The following is a 19154-nucleotide window of genomic DNA, read 5'->3' on the forward strand; positions in this document are numbered from 1 at the left end:
CATTTATCCATGAATCCCTATATACTTGCTGAGATAATTCAAAATGAAACGTGAATGAGGCAGTGCCATAACAGAAATATATTGTCAGGTGAATTTGAAGTCGTTGTTTTAATGAGCACTTAATTTGAGATTACAATCTGCATTTCCTTAGGACCAAAAGAAAATGAATTTGATCAATTGACTGGTAATTATACTTCAGCATGACAACCTTTTGATGTGGGCACTTTGGAACCAAATTCACGGTTTCTTATCACCAACAGAAAAAGCTAAATCACAGAAATTAGACTTTTATCTTTTGTTCTGCATTCTTTCAATTAGTTGAATGTAAATGCGTTGCTTCACAACAGTAAATGGAGTGAGTGGACTGACGCAGAATGGTTCAAGATGAAAGGGGGATTTCAGAAGCCTAATTAAAAGCAACTGACATACTGGTATATGATACAAAGTTTTCTCACCTGAAAAAATAAACGGGAACTGTAGCATGGGTTTAATGTAGCGATGTGGGAACTGAAAGCGAAGGGTTTTCAGGAGGTCAGAACAAGGCATAGCTATGTTGGAGTGCAAAAAACTTTCCACATCTTTGTGGCAAAAGTCAACAGAAGGTCAGTATTGTTGAATCCTGGATTTTAAAAAAGGGGGGCTATGGGTGGGCTTGCACAGTTAACCTATGCAAAGGACACAGTAGGAAATGTTGCAATTGAACCAGGTTCAAAAAGTGGATCATCATTCAACTTTTTATTAAACCTACCACTTTGAGGATACTGAGGAATGATTCGGCATTTTGATGTAGTATTACACTGGGACAAAAGAGAGAAGTTTAGTTTACAAGGTTAATTCATCACTCAAAAGCTGTCTTGGAAGGGGCTAACTAAGGCTGAGAGAGGGACAGAGCAGTGTCATGCTTCCAAATCTGAGACTGGTGGGTGATACAGCATATTATACAAAATGAAAAAAGTAGAGTACACTCTTATCTTTCCTTTGTCCTGAGAATTGACATACCTGCCTTGCCTAAAAAGGTGGAAACTTGATAAATGATTTCTCAGACAGCCACATTGTCCTGCCCTGGATTTTCTGAAGAAGTCTGCACTCTTGCGAGTGAACGATAAGACTTTATTGAACAAAACAATATTTAAATGTTTGGTAACAGAAGAGCGCTCTGGCTCCACTTTTATGTGATCTGATGTTGCTATGACATAGGTCCTTTTATGATGCTCAGGAACTACAGGTGTATTCCAAGACATTAACCCTTTACTCCACACTGGGTACTCCCTGACTTGATGAAGTAACTTGAGAAGATACTCAATGTGGTGATCATAACGAGGGGAATGAGAATGTTCCTGATCCTGTCCCTCAGTTTTCCTCTTGTTACAATGATTGGACATCCTTGTATGAAGGGTGCTTGCCTCAAAGCCCAACCTTCAAGAACCTCACAGGTTGGAGGTTGTGAACTGTTCCCAGGGCCAGACTGTAGATATTACAGGCAAGTGAGAAAGGTCACAACTCTCCCAGGATTACATACTACTTTAGATGAATTTCACCAAGCACAGGCACAAATGCAGGCTTTTCATACAAAGGAAAAGGCAATAAAATGAACTCAACTTACAAACTGTTTAGTATCAACTGGTATATTAGGAAACCTGAGCTGATAAATGTGTTGCTGGAAAAGCGCAGCAGGTCAGGTGGCATCCAAGGAGTAGGAGAATTGACGTTTCGGGCATAAGCCCTTCTTCAGGAATGAGGAGGGTGTGCCAAGGAGGCTAAGATAAAAGGTAGGGAGGAGGGACTTGGGGGAGGGGCATTGGGAATGCAATAAGTGGAAGGAAGTTAAGGTGAGGGTGATAGGCCGGAGAGGGGGTGGGGGCGGAGGAGGAGGTGGAGGCGGAGATCGGGAAGAAGATTGCAGGTCAAGAAGGCGGTGCTGAGTCCGAGGGTTGGGACTAAGATAAGGTGGGGGGAGGGGAAATGAGGAAGCTGGAGAAATCTGCATTCATCCCTCGTGTTTGGAGGATTCCTAGGCAGAAGATGAGGCACTCTTCCTCCAGGCGTTGTGTTGCCATGGTCTGGCGATGGAGGAGACCAAGGACCTGCTTGTCCTTGGCGGAGTGGGATGGGGAGTTAAAGTGTTCAGCCACGGGGCGGTTGGGTTGGTTGGTGCGGGTGTCCCAGAGGTGTTCTCTGAAATGTTCCGCAAGTAGGCGGCCTGTCTCCCCAATGTAGAGGAGGCCACATCGGATGCGGTAAATGATGTGTGTGGAGGTGCAGGTGAACTTGTGATGGATGTGGAAGGATCCTCCTCCATCGCCAGAGCAGGTCCTTGGCCTCCTCCATCGCCAGACCATGGCAACACGACGGCTGGAGGAAGAGCGCCTCATCTTCCACCTAGGAACCCTCCAACCACAAGGGATAAATGCACATTTCTCCAGCTTTCTCATTTCCCCTCCCCCCCCCCACCTTATCTCAGTCCCAACCCTTGGACTCAGCACCGCCTTCTTGACCTGCAATCTTCTTTTCGACCTCTCCGCCCCACCCCCTCTCCGGCCTATCACCCTCACCTTAACCTCCTTCCACCTATCGCATTCCCAACGCCCCTCCCCCAAGTCCCTCCTTCCTACGTTTAATCTTAGCCTGCTTGGCACACCCTCCTCATTCCTGAAGAAGAGCTTATGCCCGACACGTCGATTCTCCTGCTCCTTGGATGCTGCCTGACCTGCTGCGCTTTTCCAGCAACACATTTTTCAGTTCTGATCTCCAGCATCTGCAGTCGTCACTTTCTCCATATTAGGAAACCTCTCATCATAGTGTTAGACACTGCGGGATATTGTCAGTAACCACTGGATAAGTTTCTTCCATTTTCATTGACGCCTAATTGTCACACCAGTTTAAATCAGATTGTTTTGATGGAAAATAAAATCATCATGTGACCAGTAATTAGCTATTTCTGTCCAGGAACAATTTTTTATTCAAACTTTAGGATTAATGGCAGATGTTGACCATTAAAGGGTGTGTTCATTTATATGACTCATCTACTGTTTGTTGACTGCAGAGGTGAAAAGGTTTAAAGCAAAGAACAGCTGCTTTTACTTATTGATAGTGCCTCAGATAATTAAATCAAACCCAAGTGCCTCAAATAATTAAATCAAATCCAACACATTTACCTTAATAAGCATAAGCTGATGCGATCAAGGAAATTGAGTGTGAAGATAGAGTTTGGGTTGTTATTTGTATACAGTGGTATCAGCATATGATGTGTTACAATGAGTGTTCTGCACTCTCCAGTGCACATTGCCAAAACTCGACTATTTCCTCTTGCTACAGGGCAAGTGAAAGCATTCTGGCTGTTCCTGTGTGTTTGCATTCTACTCCCTAGCAGCATCAGTAAAGAAGGCATTCAACCCTTTTATCTTTGATGTTAGCTGCTGAGAAATATCAGCCTCTGCTTTCAATGATAACTCAAAGTGGTAAAACCTACTTTGCCAATGATAATACCCTTTATTGGACCGTGTGAAACTGATCAGACACACTCACAAATGTTATGGAAATGATAAACCTGAGAAGCATGTAATATCACTGTATAATGACATTCAAGCACCCTCAGTTGTTCAATGCATCAAACAATATTCACTTTAAGCTTTTGCTGGGTGTCTGTGTCTTACGTCCTTCTTGAGGGTCCTCCAAAATGATCTAATGGTGCTGACAGGGTTCATAATGCAGCACAGCGTTCATTTTTAATTGACAGCACCAGGTTATAGTCCAACAGGTTTAATTGAAGGCACTAGCTAGTGCTTCCAGTTGAACCCGTTGGACTATAACCTGGTGTTGTGTGATTTTTAACTTTGTACACCCCAGTCCAACACAGACATCTCCAAATCAAGACTTGTAATAAGCCTTTCCAATTGTTAACAGATGATCTGCATAACGAAGAAGGATAACATTAAGCTGGAGGAGGTTCAGAAGAGACAGGAGTTTGCTGGGAGTGGAGGATTTGAGTTACAAGAATAGGCTGGACTTTTTTTATTGGAGTGTAGGAGGTTAGGGGTAGCCTTATAGAGGTTTATGAAATCATGGGTGGGAGGGTGGTGGTAAAGATAAGGTGAACAGCAAGTGTCTTTTCCCCAGGGTGGGGGATTTCAAGGTGAGGGGGCATATTTTTAAGGTGAGAGGTGAAGGAATTAGAAAAGACACGGACAGTGTTTTTACTCAGAGTGGTTCACGTGTGAAATGAACTTCCAGAGAAAATGGTGCACGCAGTTATAGCTGCAATGTTTAAAAGACATTTGAATACGTAAATGAAAGGAAATATTTGGAGGGATATGGGCCAAGTTCAGGCAGGTGGGACTAGTTTAGTTTGGGATTATGGTCGGCATGGACTGTTTGGACTGAGGGCTCTGTTTTCATGCCGTATAACTGCTGTACTACTGTATATAACTGCATCCCATTTATGTTTTTCATCATCATTTTCAAATGATTGGGATGGATAGTCAGCTGGATGTTGTAAAGTTGTTCCCTAAAGAGGCATTTGAAGTTCACTTTGGAGGTGATTGATTCCATTGGTTCTGCTACACTTGTCAAATTAATTATTTACAAATGCAATCATTAATTACAATTCAATGCATTTATTTAAAATCATTCATGGGATGTGTGTGTTGCTGGCTGGGCCAGCATTTATTGCCTGTCCCTAGCAGCCCTTGCGAAAGTGATGGTGAGCTGTCTTCTTGAATCACTGGAGACTGCAATGCTATTAGGGAAGGAATTCCAAGATTTTGACAGAAGGAACAGGGATAAAATTTCCAAGTTAAGGTGGTGAGTGGCTTGGAGGGGAATTTCACCACCTTTATGTTCCTTCAGTTAAATCTCATGGTCAAAATTTTAAAATTGAATATTGAGTACCTTTTTTGATATCATGGATTAGCTCAAACAGAGCTCTTAAGGACACTGTGATATGAAATAAGAACTTGCAGTATAATGGCTTGGATTTTGCAGTGATAATAAAGCTACAAATCCCAATATTTGCCATTACAAAGCTTGAAAGGTCAAAATTGCCTACTCCAGCTCTTAAGCCCTATGTTTTTATTTTCAAGATTGATTTGTAGGATTTTAACTTCTACCTTAATTCAAGTATATTATTTATTTTGTTATCTGAAAATTTAGATTAAAAATGAAAGAATTTGGTTTATACTTCTTCACCTGTTGTTAGTGAGAATTCTTCGATGTAATTGGCTGCACACATCGCCTGCTGACATCACAGTTGCTGGGCAGCTGAAGCCCTCTTTGACTGGACACCAGGTTTAAACTGACATCTAGAAAGGGGAAATCCAAGCACAAACATTACATTAATCAATAAAACTATGAGATCTCTGTGGGCAGCTTAGTTTGTGGCTTCATTGCAAATGTTAAAATTGAAATGAAGTGAATGAATGAATGAATGGACGAAAAATCACCACTGGATTTTGCAATTCCACAAACTCTGTTGGTTTTTGTTCATGTTCTGGGAGCCTCTACTGAAATTCTGTATGAAATTAATTAAGCCACATCTCACAAAATTTGCTGAGTAAATTGTTGTGATATTATTTGAGGGTTTTTTTTGGATAAGCAGAGTTTCACTACCTTATTGTTCACATTTTTTTCTTCTTCTGACATGTAAAGCTTAGCTCCTCATTGGATAGATCTGCTCAACCACTGGAGGAAACCCTGTTCAATGTCCCGTAAAACGGTAACAGTGAACCAATCAGACCAGAAGTACTCGTAGTTAGTAATCTTCCCAAAGGCTTTGAGACATTTCAAATTTACTATATTAAAAACAAAGTATCAGGATCACTGGAACTGGCTGTCCAGGTTAATACATCTTTTGAATTGGTAATTTTCGCAGCAAATGATAACTAGTGAGGATTTTTATTTATCTGACTGTAATGTTTATCCGTTTAACTAGTCTTATTTCTAACCTATACAGGGGAACGTCGATTATCTGAACATGATGGGCGGGTACTATTTCGTTTGGATAATCAATTATTCGGTTAATCGATTAAATGCCTTTCCTTTGGGGTATGGAGTCTTTAAAGTCCCTGTTCAGGAGACTGCAGTAGCACACAGTGCGCGAGGCCCCGCTCCCCAACTCTGTGCAACACCTCCCCCCTGCCTCCAACCCCATGCAAACCACTGAGCCACCGTTACCTTTGTGGGGGTAAGTCTGGGGCTTATGCCCGAAACGTCGATTCTCCTGTTCCCTGGATGCTGCCTGACCTGCTGCGCTGTTCCAGCAACACATTTTCAGCTAAGTCTCCAAATAGCGCACACACATGCACACAGCCACAGCCAGGAGAAAGTGAGGTCTGCAGATGCTGGAGATCAAAGTTGAAACTTTATTGCTGGAACAGCACAGCAGGTCAGGCAGCATCCAGGGAACAGGAGATTCGACGTTTCGGGCGATTCCTGAAGAAGGGCCTGTGCCCGAAACGTCGAATCTCCTGTTCCCTGGATGCTGCCTGACCTGCTGTGCTGTTCCAGCAATAAAGTTTCAACACAGCCACAGCCACACACACAACTTTTTACTGCAACGTTTTGACAGGTTCCACCTTTGCCCTGTACAGGATAATGTTGGAGAGATTATGTGGGGAAGGGGGGTTTAGGGTACACCCCTGTGTAGAACTCCAGGGAAAGTGTGGCAAGAGAGGGTAGACAGTCAGTCATTTGGAGAATGTGCTTTTGTAAACAAAAGATGTGATCACTGTTGGAAGCACGTCTTTGATGTAATGTTTCCATTGAGGACCTCAAGATCTCCTTTGGATAATCCAATTTTTGGATAATTGATATTCGGATAATCGAAGTTCCTCTGTACTATGAATTACTATAAGGTAATGCAATTTCTTTTCTTTTTTATTCCTCATTTTGTATCTAAAATCTGTACCGAGGTACTTTGTACTAAGATCGCGCCTTTAGAAGCGACATTGTAAACTTGTCATTGTACACAGGTGACAATAAAGGATATTTCTGTAACACAGGTGATAATAAAGGATATTCTATTGTATTCTATTCTATTCTGGCTGTTTTTAATTGTACTGATCTTGATAAGTGTGATCTCTATATTGCAGAATTTACAGATAAATCCCTTGATGCAATTTCCAGTAAGAAATACAGTCGGTTTTGCTATGACATGTTGTAGAGATGTAGAGACAGAGAGATGTACAGCATGGAAACGGACTCTTCAGCCCAACTTGTTCATGCCGACCAAATATCCCAACCCAATCTAGTCACACCTGCCAGCACCTGGCCCATATCCCTCCAAACCCTTCCTATTCATTGTTAAAAATCACACAACACCAGGTTATAGTCCAACAGGTTTAATTGGAAGCACACTAGCTTTCGGAGCGACTCTCCTTCATCAGGTGATTGTCCAATCCTGTTGGACTATAACCTGGTGTTGTGTGATTTTTAACTTTGTACACCCCAGTCCAACACCGGCATCTCCGAATCATGACTTCCTATTCATATACTCATCCAGATGCCTTTTAAATGTTGCCTTTTAAGTGCCTCCACCACTTGCTCTGGCAGCTCATTCCATACATGTACCATCCTCTGCGTGAAAAAGTTGCCCCTTAGGTCTCTCTTATATCTTTCCCCTCTCACCCTAAACCTATGCCTTCTAGTTCTGGATTCCCCCACCCCAGGGAAAACACTTTGTCTTTGTTAGTTAGTTCTGATCTCGTGCGACCCCACATTATAAGAAAATCAGGTAATAGCAGCACCATTTAAACTAATGCAGCCAAATTGTATTATAACTAATACACTTTAAAAGCAGACCTGTATACAATTGTTTTGAATAATTAAGCATTAATAGCAAAGATGCTGAATTCTGGCAAGTGTCAGCAGCCAATCAGGTTTTAATATTATTGTACATGTGAACCTGAGGCCAGTTCTTTCTGGCACAATCAGTTATATTATGTGCTATTATACAATTGTTACATCACGATTCAATACCTTATTAATAATGACTGCATGTATATGGGCACTCAGAGACAGTTAACATCAAGTCCATTTTTCAAGAAACCTATGTGTCTTAGTGATTTTAACATGAGATGTCAGCTGGAGGGTGGGATTATGTTGCAAAACGGTACGTTGCCACTTTCACAAAGTGACTTATTATACTTGCAGTAAGGACCAGATTGTTAGCAATGTCCAAAGGCTCCTCTCATTCAGTTAAAAGGAAGCTGAATATGATAATACTCATGAATTGCATGCCTTAAATTAGAATTAAGTCTGGGTTCCTTTGCGGAGGCAAAAGCAACAGGCCTCAAGATTGACTGTAATATTCCCCTGGCCTTTTTGTGTTCCCACTTTAAGAGCTGTGTGTGCTAATGAGTCAAAGTCCAGGATGACACCACATGACCAACAGCATGCTTGATGAAGGATTCGGACATTAGTTGCTCTGTAACAGCAAGTCATCAGTTTGTCTGTTAAGTAAAGCTGTCTGAGAGTAAATTGAACCTATGCTATAGTGGGAAAAAGATCTGCCACCCTGCTCACCCACAACATGGCCACATAAACAAACACAGAAGCTGGCCTGCAAAACACAGAAATCAAGCCTGGCAACACATGCAGAAACTACCCAGAGTGCACCAGTCTTGGCCAAACAGGTTAACATAAAAAAACCAGACATGGCCAAGCCATTCCCAGACCAGAGAACACACTTCCAAAAACAGCTTTCACAATCAGCTCCCAGCCCAGATTAGCACTGCAGTCCCAAAACCCTAAGGGCAGGCTCCTTTCCTTTTGAAGCCAAATACCGCATAAACAAAAGGCAGACTGAGAGACCCTGGAAGATTTTGCTCTCAGGAGGAACACAATGGACACACCTGAATGCCAGGAGAAGGGACATTTACACATATTCGTGTGGATGGGAAATACAGTGAAGAATCCTCCAGAAGGCATTCTCACCTACTCATGGAGATGGCTGGGATCTCCTGTGCCAAGTACAAATGAATTGTTACTGCAGGCCGCTTGATTAACTTCCATTCAGTTTATTCTTGTTTTAATCTCTTTACAATTTTCACCATTGTATTGGAACTGCTTTACAATGATCACCTTTGTGTTGTAACCCTATAAACATGCCATCTGTGCAGAGAATCAGTTCTGTGTCAGCCTGGTTAATTTCTCTTCTGTGATATCACTTTGTTTAATAAATCGCTTGTCAATTTCATTTGTTCCTCATTTGTGGACTCTGATCTATTGGGCTCAATTCTCTGACAGCTATTTACTAATCCAGTGTGGAAATGGTAATTCTGTGTGAAAGAACACAACACAAGAATATGTCAAAGGCAGAAAGTGCTAGAGAAGCTCATCAAATCTGGCAAATGGACTAGTGGTTCAAGAAGGCAGCTCATCACCTTCTTCTCAAGGGAAGTTAGGGTGAGGAATAACTGCTGACCTCACCTACGAAGGCCTTATCTCCTCAATGAAAAAGGAATGAAATGGCAATCTCAGCAGAAACATCCAATTAGGGTTTACAGGAATTGAACCCTGACAGAAGCAACATCAGAGGTAACTTCAAAGGTGTTGCTGGATTGCACCTCAGAGTAGATGCAATTCCACTAATCAACCCTCCCAGAAATGATAGTGTGCACATGTAAGAGAACCTTGAGATTGACATGGAATATCATGGTGTAATCCACCGTGCACATCAGCACACAGACTAGTGCTGTATTGTTACCTGGATACGAACGAAAGTTGGCACAGTGAAGGTCAGCTTAAACTCAAAGTGTCTGAATCTTTCTTGAAAGAGGCACAAACCCAAAATTGCAACCTCGAAGAATTAAATCGGGTCGATTAGAAAATAACAAAGGAGGTTAAGGATTATCTACTTAAAAGGTAGATCACACCTTAATGGTCTCTTTGACCAGGATTGTAGTACATGCATGTTTTTATATCAACCTACCCAGACAAATAGTGTGTTGTACTAAAACACACCTTTGAAAAAGTTGGGACTTGAATCCAGGCATATGAGGTGGGGACATTGTCAGAGCATCACAAGTGCCCTACTATCTTTGCAATATGCCTTTAAACACCTGTAGTGATTAACAGTGCAGCTATAGGTGGTCCATTAATGCCTTCCTAAAGAAGGGCTTATGCCCGAAACGTCGATTCTCCTGTTCCTTGGATGCTGCCTGACCTGCTGCGCTTTTCCAGCGACACATTTTCAGCATTAATGCCATTATTTCAGCAACAGCTTTGGGTACAATATAATAGTATGCCAGTAATTTTGTGCAGTTCCATAACTCACAGGATTTATTCTTTTGTAAAAACAGTTTGAATTCTGGCTACTTACCTCTTTGCAAATAAAATTCCTGGGTTTAAAATCTGTACTGTTTTCTGCATAAGGCTGAATTTAAAAAAGTAGGTCAAAGTTTATTCCCACAAGCTTATTTGACATCTTCAATGGAAATAAGAATTAGGGGAGATGTAAAATTTGCTATTACCAATTTACACAATCACCCAAAGGCAAAATGTACTCCAAGATGTTTATTCTGTTTCTTTTATTGCTTTACAAACATGCGTCTTATCTTTTGATGTACACAGTGCAATCCTGTTTGAAGCAGTAGAGGGCAACAGCAGCGTTTCGAAAACTGGTGCTTCCAAATAAACCTGTTGGACTATAACCTGGTGTTGTGTGATTTTTAACTTTGTGCACCCCAGTCCTACACCGGCATGTCCAAATCAGCAATAGATTTTAATTTTTGGTCAGGATGACAATTTTGAAAAAAAGCACATAGAGGTTTGATCATGTATGAAAAATTGAAAGCGAAATCATGGAAACTTTACATCTACTGACTCACCTTCATCAAACAGAAATGTTGCAAAACTATATGTAGTACTGCTTATTAGAGATAATGCCTAAAGAACACTAATTTTTAAACATGGTTTATATCCTTTAAATGAACTTTTATTTTGTATAAGTGTATTTTACAAGGCTTTCCTATTGTGGGACAGAATAGTCCCAATGCCTGGACCATGTAGAGCATCACAAGAAAGTTGGGAAATTGTGTGAAATGGTGAGGGAAGAGCTTCTCCTCATCAAGATCAAAAAATCCATTTTTCCAGCCACGTGTTGAAAAGTTAGACGAGAATCCTGCCAACGAGCAGCAAGGGATCTACTTACCTGCATTAACATTCATTGTTATCTCATCTCAACTCGTTTATGTGCCATTTCTCCTTCTCCCATCCCCTCGATACAAACTAGTCAGTGACAACTGCTAACATGAAAACCAGAGTGATTACCTGGCCACTTCAGCTTATTGCTTGTTCCTTCGGGCCTCCATTCTGGAGAGCAGTCACTAACAACTCAGGGCTCACTCCATTGGCAGAGACTTTACCCCTCCCCCTGGCAATAAACGTGTGCCAACCTCAGCTCATCATCAAGGCACATCTCCAAGACACCTCCAGTACAGTTCTACACTTCAATGCTGTACCTGTGGGAACACAGGCACCTTTGATTGGAAAGTTACTGCCAGGGATAGGTATCCAGCTCATGGACTGGACCAGGAGGTATCTCAGTCAAAACGTGTGGCACTAGAAAACTACAGCAGGTCAGGCAACATCAAGGAGCAGGAGGGTCAACATTTCAGGCATAAGCTCTTCATCAGGAATGTGTTTCAGTTCTGCACCCTCACTCTCTTAGCACTTATCTCTTTCTCCTACTTCGGCACTCCCTGCCTTGCTTTGCCTTTTGGCACTCTGCTACCTGCCTATCTTCTTTTCCACCTATCCACTACACCCTCCTCTCTGACCTATCACCTTCATCCCCTCCCCCACTCACCTATTGTACTCTATGCTATTTTCTCCCCACCCCCACCCTCTAGCTTATCTCTCCCCGCTTCAGGCTCTCTGCCTTTATTCCTGATGAAGGGCTTTTGCCCGAAACGTCAATTTCGAAGCTCCTTGGATGCTGCCTGAACTGCTGTGCTCTTCCAGCACCACTAATCCAGAATCTGGTTTCCACCATCTGCAGTCATTGTTTTTACCTCAGCTTTTTGTGGTTGTCAACAGTCAGTAATCAAGGGAGTATACATGATGCTGCACAGCATAGACTGAGTCTATGAGTGAATCTTCCACCAGCAACATGTGTCAGTAGTCTACACGGCAAAGACATCGCATGTGTTTCAATCGAATAACACTGTCTCAAAGTCTAAGGGCTATACTCTCTGTCAATTCAACAGGGCTGCCAGCAGTAAGGGACTCCTGCACAGTAAGACAACGGCATCTCCAGAACTCAGCCCATGGCCTTGTATATGGTCAGTCCACTGCTCGGTTCAGTCACAGCCAGGGGGTCGACACCTTTACGATTCAGTCACAGTCAGTCCGCTGGTCAGTGAATTTGCGATGAGGGACCTGGTTACTGATCAGTTGCTCATCCAACTGAATCAGAGGGGGTGGACTACACGGAGAAAGTGAGGACTGCAGATGCTGGAGATCAGAGCTGAAAAATGTGTTGCTGGAAAAGCGCAGCAGGTCAGGCAGCATCCAAGGAGCAGGAGAATCGACGTTTCGGGCATAAGCCCTTCTTCAGGAATGAGGAAGGTGTGCCAAGCGGGCTAAGATAAAAGGTAGGGAGGAGGGGCTTGGGGGAGGGGCGTTGGGAATGCGATAGGTGGAAGAGCAGTAGAGGTCCTTTGCAAATCTGTGAGAGAGAACAGTAGAGGTCCTTTCCACCTATCGCATTCCCAACGCCCCTCCCCCAAGTCCCTCCTTCCTACCTTTTATCTTAGCCTGCTTGGCACACCTTCCTCATTCCTGAAGAAGGACTTATGCCCAAAACGTCGATTCTCCTGCTCCTTGAATGCTGCCTGACCTGCTGCGCTTTTCCAGCAACACATTTTTCAGGGGTGGACTACTGTCAGTCCTGGAAGCCATCAGAATGAAAGTCAAGAAAGTTTATTGGGGGGGAGCACCACAGTGATGGGTGAGTCGGGAACTCAATGCTGGGGATTGAAGGCAGCAAGCTGGAATGCAGAGGGGACAAGGATGGTGAAGGGCTGGAATTCAACACAAGTGGAAGAGGTGATAGTGGATGGGAGGACATGGGATACAGCAGGCAGGGGAGAGGGAATGTATCAGTGGTTACCACCACAGTGTGTCTGGCCAGGGAACAATGACATACGCTGGTGGCCTGGGCAAATCCGCAGGGACCGGGCTTGGGAGGGGTAATGAAGAGAGCTGCGGGTGTAACCCCAGATAGTGTGTCAGGATATGTGGAGAATCAGTAGTGATGGGCTGGTCTCAGGAATATCAGGAAGAAGGGCATGGAGGGGTGGGGTGGGGGTGAATATTAATCTCTTGAGTACCAGGCAGAGTAAGAAATTCACTGTGCCATCTGTGACCTGCAGTGCCCTCCGTAATGTGCGTGTGAGATGTGTGCAGTGTACAACAGTGTCAGGTGAAAGTACTGGGCTTCACATCACTCAGAAGCAGTGCACTGGCCACAAGCAATCATAACCATGTCAGTGGTTGTTTTCAGATTGAAGTTCTGTGAAGCAGACAGTGCTGTATGTCTCTATAATCAAACATCTTTAAAAGTGGCATGTGTGACACAAAGATAGTGGAAGATCTCCTGGGTTCTACGGGGGCAGGGGACTGATTCCCTCTGAGGTGTAACTAAATATTCTGCAGCATGCTTTGATATGCCATTATCTTTATCTTGGGAGATATGGAGCACAAGGTCTCCGTACTCTCACAGCACTTACAATCCCCTACTTTGACTACAACGTGACTGGTGCTCTGTTCATCAGAAGCAGGTCCAATGTCAAAGTTCCATGGGCCTCCATATCCCACTGTATGGAACAGTATGCTCGGCCATCATTTGCAAGTGATATGAATGCTGACTGCTCACATTACTGACAACCTGTTCTGTTTCTTATGATCCCCATGCAGGTTGATTGCAAGTGTGATTGATGGATCCAACCACAGCAGAGGTGTTAGTGTTGCTGTTGCTTAGATACAATGAAGGTGCAGAAATGGAGGGGGGACAGACATGCCAGCGAGACCCAGGACCATCAGCAACCTCCAGCAGAAACCAAACAGCCTCCACTTGAAGAAGCTATAGCTAAAGTCCCCTTTAATTTCCTGCTTTCTTCAGATAGATAAAGGACCAGGAAAATGGTGGAAAAACCAGGGAAGGGTTCCCTATTTATTCAGGCAGAGAGCAGAATGCTGCCATCCCAAGTCGGCAAAAGTGAGGACTGCAGATGCTGGAAACCAGAGTTTAGATCAGAGTGGAGCTGGAAAAGCACAGCAGGTCAGGCAGCATCCGAGGAGCAATGGCATCACAAGTCACTGAGATTAACAAACACACTCTGCACCAATTGGTTGTTTGACTTCCAATGTCAGTGAACCGCCCTCGATGCTCACTGGGTGTATACTGTAGACAAGGGGCCATATTTTAAATGAGGAGAGAGAGATTTAAAAAAAGACATGAGAGGCAAATTATTTACACAGAGGGTAGTTTGCGTGTAAAATCAACTTCCTGAGGAATTGGTGGATACGGGTCCAGTTACAATGTTTAAAAGACACTTGGATTAGTACATGATTAGGAAAGGTTTGGAGGAATATGGGTGAGGAACAGGCAAGTGGGACTAGCTTAGTTTGGGATTATATTCAGCATGGATTGGTTGGACCAAAGGATCTGTTTTTGTGGTGTATGACTGAGTCTATGAGTTGGAGACGTGCCATATCCTTTTATTCATGTCATATTTTGTATATTACAATGTTATTAACCAGATTTGAAAATAAACCAGTGAATAACTTTGAGGGTATGGGCCTTTCGATTACTACTCTGTGCTGTATTGCATAGGAGAAAATCTATCTAGTGCTGCTCCTGTCCAGCAGTTTGACTGCTAACTCCAAGGGTCCAATTGAAGTTCTTGTTGGCTGAAGATGAACAAACAAGTGCTCAATGGACCCAAAAGGAAAAAGCAGTGACTGGATTTGAGTTGAAATTCAGTGCAAACTCAAAGCTGTTCAACGGATTCGCGCGAGTTTTTCTGTAGCCTCACTGTTTTGGGTATATTTCTCTCTCTGACACCTCTCCCTTCCCATGTGAAGGAAGCCAGCAGCGAAAGGAACAATGAACCCAATTGTTCAAGTTATCAACCACACACAGAACTCAAATTCTCCGAGGTCAGCAAAAGGCAGATGTGTTAAATTAGTTTTCATAAATGACGAATGTGGACAGATTCCTGGTCCAGTTAAACCAGCTCAGGAATCTGTAGCATATGCAGAGGTCACTCATGCATGTGTTATGGGAAAAAAAAATGACAAAATAGGTAATGGATTGGCAAGTAATTCAGCAGTAGGAAAGAAAGATGTTGATATACCAATCAGGACTATGGTAATTAATGGAATTGCGCAAAACATTGCTTTAGGTCTCCAATTTTACAGCGAAATTGGTAAAAATATAACACAATTGAAGCAATATTTGTTTATAACTTAGTGATTACAGTTGATTATGGATTATGGAAAACATGTACTCAATGGATGGAGAGTAATTTTTATTATTTCATCAATATTTCCTCATCAACCTGCTCAGAGATGCTATTACACAGCTCTGGAACAGTTGGGATATGAATCCGGGTCTCCTTGTCGATGAGTTGAGACACTACCACTGCATCACAAGAGGGCTCTGAATTTAGAGTAACTTTTTAAAAAAATGTTTTTTAACTTATTTTCTAATGAACATGTTCAGTGATGTTATTGCACACCTCTGCTACAGGTGAGACTTGAATCCCGGCCTCCTGGTTCAGGAGCATGGGCGCTACCATTGCATCACAAGTTTGTGCTGGTTGTAGAGTGATTGACAAAGATGGAAAAGAGAAAAAGTTGTGAGAACTATTTATCCTCTAATTGTGTCTAATTCACGAGAGGCTGCTTTCCATAAAGTTACACAAAGCCTGAAGTTACTCTCGAGATGTTTTACTTTTAGGTTAGCAAAGAGAATAGGAACGTAACATGGATTTATGTGCACAGGCACTGAAGTTTTTCACAAAAGAAGTAAAATACTGTGGATGCTAGAGATCTGAAATAAAAACAGAAATTGTTGGAAATACTGAGCAGCTTTAGCAGCATCTGTGGCAAGAAGAACAGAGTTAAAGTTTCAGGTTGATCGACTTGAAATGTAGATTTCTCTGCTCTCCCCATAGATGCTGCCTCCTAACAACTTACAGTTTGAGTATTTACAAACTTAGAGGCAAACACAGGAACGTTGTAAGTGAGGAGGATATGATCGATGATTTGGAAATTTAAGGCAATCTTGGTGATATAGGGTTTGAACAACAGTTGAAGAACTTGAAGGTCACAATGAGGACACTCAGAATTGAATCAAACAACCAGAGGCAGTGATTCTGATGGACCCACCCTCGATCCCACTTCCTGATCATTCCTGTACCCCACAGTCTCGATTCCAGCCTGGGGTGACTGTCTACGTGGACTTCGCATGTTCTCCCTCATCTGTGTGGGTTTCCACCGGATGCTCTGATTTCCTCCCACAATCCAAAGGTGTGCAGGTTAAGTGGGTGGGCCATTCTAAATTGCCTACAGTGTCCCAGGTTGTGCAGCCTGGGTGGTTTGGCCATGGTAAATGCAGGGTTATGGGGATTGCATGGGGATTGCATGGGGGAGATGTTTTTGGGTGGGTGCTCTTCAGAAGGTTGGTACAGGGTTAGTGGGCGGAATGGCCTCCATCCGCAGTGTTGGGATTCTATGATTCCCTGAACCTCCAATTTCCTCAATCCACCGATATAGAATTGTTTCCCTTACAAACACCGTCAGGCTTTTGACAGCAATTCAACATCCTTTGGTTTTGTTGATGCTTCATTGCAGGAGGATTTGGCTTCTCTACAACTTGACCTCATCCTGCAATGGCAAGCAATTCAACAATACATTGGTGGTCTGGGAGCTGAGGATGCATGGGTGGATTTTTATTTTTGAGAAGAGAGTGATGGAAGCCATCTCGAAGAGTAGGAGAATATTCCTTACGAAAGCAAACTTTTGGTGAAAGGAACAGTGCCATTCATTGTGATACTAGGTCTTTAGGCCATGCATGTAAAAGACTGGTAGATCACATCAACAGCACATCCCTCTGGCTGTTCACAACAGGCAAGGTACTAACCAGGAGAAAGTGAGGACTGCAGATGCTGGAGATCAGAGCTGAAAAATGTGTTGCTGGAAAAGCGCAGCAGGTTAGGCAGCATCCAAGGAGCAGGAGAATCAACGTATCGGGCATAAGCCCTTCTTCAGGAATCCTTCTTGTGGATTGTCCTGGTGAGTGCAAGATAAAAATAGTTGAATTTGAACTCCACTGGCTGCATGGTGGGATTTAGGCCAATGTTTTCTAAGGTACTAACCAGAGCTAACCCGTCTCTGCTTGCAAAATGGGCAACACTGTGCTCAACATTAGATGCGTTTCTGTGATTGGACTACATTTGCTAAATAGCCCTGGGTGTGCAAAGAAACCTGCTGACAGTCAATTTAAGATTGCAAATTGGGCTTACAGTGTGGCAATTCTGTGCATACTGGAAGCTATGTGTATTAATACACAGGGCCCAGTTCTTTGCAGACAAATAGGTGGCAGCTATTCTGTTGTTCATTTCTTAGGGCAATACCTTGATCAATAGAGTCAAACCATCTGGTTTAAAATTTAATCGTGACCATTAACTGCTTGTTATCATCCAACTGGTGCATTCCTAATAGCAATGCGTCGACCAATCAGAGTTCACTTGCCAACCAATCAGTAGCCTCCTCTCATACCGTTACTTTCCCTTCACATTGGTATTTCCTGTGGATTGTCCTGGTGAGCGCAAGATAAAAATAGTTGAATTTGAACTCCACTGGCTGAATGGTGGGATTTAGGCCAGTGTTCCCAGAGCATTAACCTGGACACCTCTGGATTTCTGGTCCAGTGACATGAATATTATACCATTTCCCTTCCTGTTCATGTGCAGAAAGAGTGAAGAAGATGGGAGCATGATATTTAGGCAAATAACATTTTGTGATGTTCATTTTTATTTTCGTATTTTCATGAGGAAATTTCCTGGCCAGATCGGACATAACTTATGATAAATAGAAAATGATGGAAATAGTCAAGGGGGTCAGGCAGTACCTGTGGAGAGAGAACAGAGTTAATGTTTCAGGTCAGTGATTGTTCATCGGAACTGGATCAAGTCCTTTCTTCATAACCGAAAACTTTCAAAAGAAAAAATGTGCTGTAATGTAATGTTTGAATGTCAAACTGCTTTGAAATAAATTGATTTTAGCACCTGAAATTCCCAGTTTTCACTTTCAATATAAAATGACTTGTTCAAAACAAGCACAATCTGATTAAGATCAGTAACAAAGTTACCAATGCCAAAGTCTCTGTTTTCCATCACTTGTGACTTGTCTGTTTACTCATGTGATGCCTTGCACTGAGATTAGCCAGAGTATGTGGGGGAATGTGATGGGAGTAGGTGGGGGAATGGAGGCAAGTTGGCCTGAAATCTCACAGTGCCAATTGATGGACTGGTTTCCCCACATGTTAACCGCCACCAATGACATACTACACCCCACCCTGGGCAGTTTGGGACAGGTCAGACTTAGGTCCAAGGAGATATCGACGGTCTATGGGCAGCTAGTTAAGGTCATCAGCAGGCTAGTGAAGGTCACCTGTTTGACATTCAGGGGAGTATCAATAACAAAGAATTATTATGGAGGAAAGATAGGTGAACAAAATTTGATGTGCTAATTAGATTAGGACCCAGTGGAATGGCAAAGGGATGATTAAAAGCAGTGGTACTGACTGACAATGTTGCTTGGGATGATCGTGGATAGAGTGTATTTGTGACCAATGCCGTCACTAGGTGGAGCATGGTGTGCACATGAGTAATGTCGGACTGTTTCTTTTGAACTCTGTCATTATAGGGTGTTGCCTAAGTAGAAGTGAGAGGTTAATACTCAATGATTTATCAGTCCATTCGTTAATGTACATGTAAAATTGATGCATTTAAAACTTTAGGTGCAAGAAGCATATAATTAGATTAGATTACATTACAGTGTGGAAACAGGCCCTTCGGCCCAACAAGTCCACACCGACCCGCCGAAGCGCAACCCACCCATACCCCTACATTTACCCCTTACCTAAC

This window comes from Chiloscyllium plagiosum, unplaced genomic scaffold (assembly GCF_037043375.1).
Source record: "Chiloscyllium plagiosum isolate Xiang-an unplaced genomic scaffold, Cpla_swu_hap1 HiC_scaffold_34, whole genome shotgun sequence".
Taxonomy (NCBI): domain Eukaryota; kingdom Metazoa; phylum Chordata; class Chondrichthyes; order Orectolobiformes; family Hemiscylliidae; genus Chiloscyllium; species Chiloscyllium plagiosum.